Here is a 3,792-nt window from a genome sequence, read left to right as displayed (position 1 = left end):
TATTGAGTACATGTACAGTAAATGAACATACTTTCCAGAAGGCCAACAATTCACTAAAAATGTTTTTTTTTTTTTATTGGTCTTATGAAGTATTCTAATTTGTTTGAATTGGTGGGTTTTTGTTAAATGTGAGCCAAAATCATCACAATTAAAAGAACCAAAGACTTAAACTACTTCAGTCTGTGTGCATTGAATTTATTTAATACACGAGTTTCACAATTTGAGTTGAATTACTGAAATAAATGAACTTTTCCATGACATTCTAATTTATTGAGATGCACCTGTATACATTAACTTGACAAAGTGGCTTAATATATACCGTGTTGCTATCTGATGGCATATTCTGGCAATTCCTGCTCCACTGGCATTAATCTGAAACATTCCTGAAATAGCTGCTGGTAAAATTTTGGATGGGGAAGACTGTAGCTCCATGCACACTGTGATTTTTATCTAGAGTGGGGCTTTAGTTCTGATTAACCCTGGAGTCATGGGTAATATTTAATCTGAGGGACTGAGAGTTAGGTCCCACTGGGCACTTAATGAGGAGTTCACACAGATCCGTCTCAATAAATCCAACCACTTCACACCATATTTAATCTCCTTCAGTGAGCAGCTTTTATAAGGTTTCTCTCACATACAGATGGACCAAAGGAACGGCTGACCTCAGCAGCTAACAGCCCAGATCTAGTTCACTGGAGAATCTAGTGCTCATTTTATGCATGATACAAGTCTTTTTCTTTGAATTCCCCAGTGACCCTTTTCAAGGACAAGGAGAGAGTGTGAGATTAAATTTACAGGTGGCAGCGTGGTAATGATAAACAAATAAATGAATAAATGACTGAATGAATGTGAATGGGTGCCATCAGAATAAGAGTCCAAACAGCTGATAAAAACATCACAATAATCCACAAGTAATTCACACCACTCCAGTCCATCAATTAATGTCTTGTAAAGTGAAAAGCTGCATGTTAGTTAAAAACAAATCCATCATTCAGATGTTTTTAACTCTTGCTTTCGGCTAAAATACGAATCTTCTATTCATAATACTGTATACTCCATCAAAAAAAAAAAGATGCCTCGTCTAAATCAGGAGAGAAATATGTACAGATTAAAAATAGTTTACAAGTAAAAACAGTCTAAATCAGTTCTAAACAAATATTAGTGAATTTTGATTTGAGGGGACAACAGAAGATGGACTTTTTCACTGAAGGATACATTGTTATGGTTTATGGATTCATATTTTGCCCAGAAGTGACGTTTAAAGATAAAATGTCTTAATGATGGATTTGTTTCTTACAAACAAGCAGCTTTTTGCTTTACAAGATGTTAACTGATGGAATGAAGTTGTGTGGATTATTGTGATTTTTTATCAGCTGTTCAAACTCTCATTCTGACGGCATCCATTCACTGCAGAGGATCCATTGGTGAGCAATGGATGTAATGCTAAATTTCACTAAATCTGTTGATGAAGAAACAAACTCATCTTGCATGGCCTGAGTGTGAGTACATTTTATTTTCATTTTTGGGTGAACTTTTTCTTTTATAGTTATTCAAACACACTTTTAGATTTAGCTTCCAAAAAAAACCTGTGCATCCGCCTACCGGATGTTGCATAAATCCAACCAGTCTGATTGTACTATACCATTTTAAGAAAGTGCAGTTTGCAGTTTAGTGTGCAATATGCATCAGATGGTGAGTGGATGGATGTGGGCGTTGTGTGTGTGTGATCTCTGAGGCTGAGACTAATATCTTCCCAATGGAAAATAACTTCTTAACAGTGATAAATTCTAATATGATGTCTTTGTTGTTTCATCAAGCCCCTGTCAGGTGATTCAGCCATCCATCATTTTGTTTTCTAGCGCTTGTCTTAGAACAATTTGCGATGAAAGTGCCAATTAGCCTGTGATTCAAGAAGGATTGACTGTCAGAGGTCAGTCAACCTCTGTCAGACCTGATGGCTTCATTTAACCAGCCATGAGGATTTGTGTAAGGCATAACAGGACTAAGAATATATAAAATAAACTATATATAAAATAGGCATTAGATCCCACCATAGAGGAAAACATCCAATTATAATTGATGGTAAACGAGTGAGTGTTTACATGGCTGATTTTTAAACTGTAAATTCCCATCCTAAAAATGTGCTTACAGTCTTTCAAATTACCAGTAATTGCTTTTTTAATGATCGGTTATAACCCTGAGCCTAAACATAAAGCACTGTATTATTTCAGTTTGGAATACATTAACTTCATTTGAATAGATAGCAGAGGAAATTGGTTTCAGTGCTCCTTACAATATATAATTTTAAAATATTAACATGTTATTTCTCTTTCAAATGTTTTGTATAAATCCTGTTACAAAAATTTGAAATATATATATATATATATATATATATATGCCATTAACTAGAAAATATCATTACCTATATTCTTGTGCTTTGTGCCAAGAACAATTCAAATAAATGAATTAATTAAAATAAAGTAAATGAATGAATGTTTTCACTCATAACAGAGTTTGACAAGTATAAACATAATGAAATACTGATAATATAATAACTGTAAAAATAAAAAAAAAATAAAAAAATAAATCAATTTTTGAACCACGTGGTTAAAAAATCACTACTTTATGTATTTTTTTATTTATTTATTTGTTTGTTTGTTTGTTCGTTTGTTCGTTCCTTCGTTCAGATTTAGATTAAAGATTTAGAAACCATTATTTTAATGGTTAACAAGTAAATGTCAATAAAGTTCAATTTTAATTTCAGTTAAAGTGAAATTTTGCTAAAATTACTTTTTTGTATTTCGTATTAGAACTTAGACTTTAAAGTATATTCAATTATACATATAAGTATTCTGATATTTCTAGGAATATTCTACATTTCTGGTTTTTATTTATTTATTTTATTAGTAAATTTGTTTTTAATAAATGTTTAAAAAAATTATTTTGCATGGAACATTAAATGCAGTTAAATCTATCAAATACATGAAATCAAATGTGGCTAAGCTCAGTACTCTCCTAGTTATAGCAGTAGCAAGGACACATGAATGGCACAGTTTCCATATAACCAATTCATCACTGGCTTAATACTTAGTTAAGTTAACATAGGAAACCAAATAGTACATTTCACTCCCTAAAAAGATATTGAAGACCAGACGGTATAGCAGAAGTTCGATGGAGTCTGAATTTCCCTCTTCATTTACAGGAGGTGGGTGAGGACGAGGCTCTGTAGCCTTTGAACCTGTGCTACCCTGTAGACCATTCTGAATTATTCTAATAAGCAAAGTTGACAAGGGAAACCACCCACCTGCATTGATGAGAGAGACTGGGGCCTGTAGTTGTGTCTTTGTTAGGCTTTGACTTCACCCTACAATCTTCTCAACTCAGTCCTTGCATGCATTCAGAAGAAGGAATGTCTCTGGCAATTTAATACAGACAGCTGTACCACAAGAGAGACTGAGCTTTAGAGCTCTTTCAGGAAAAATAAATGTGTACAAAGTAGGGCTGCACGATAAATCGCATGCGATATTTAATGCGCATCTTATCAGTAAAGCCGGTTCTGTAATCAGCGGTAAATCTCCATCACCTGCGTGCTTTCACATTGAGCAGCATTAACTACACAGAGCCGTTGTTCACTGACGAGCTGCGCAAAACCACGTTCATATTCGTGCAATTTTTTGCACAGCTCGTCAGTGAACAATGGCTCTGTGTAGTTAATGCTGCTCAATGTGAAAGCACGCAGGTGATGGAGATTTACCGCTGATTACAGAACCGGCTTTACTGATAAGATGCGCA

The 3,792-nt window shown here is 34.2% G+C and overlaps 1 protein-coding gene across 1 annotated transcript in view; it reads left to right on the top strand.

Moving 5' to 3' along the window:
• Positions 1–3,792, top strand: part of LOC107699225 (cell adhesion molecule 2-like) — a 267,199-nt gene that overhangs the window by 83,734 nt on the left and 179,673 nt on the right. The window lies entirely within an intron of this gene.

This window comes from Sinocyclocheilus anshuiensis, unplaced genomic scaffold (genome assembly GCF_001515605.1).
Source record: "Sinocyclocheilus anshuiensis isolate Anshui unplaced genomic scaffold, SAMN03320099.WGS_v1.1 scaffold242, whole genome shotgun sequence".
Taxonomy (NCBI): Eukaryota; Metazoa; Chordata; class Actinopteri; order Cypriniformes; family Cyprinidae; genus Sinocyclocheilus; species Sinocyclocheilus anshuiensis.
This window is presented reverse-complemented; position numbering and strand designations above follow the sequence as displayed.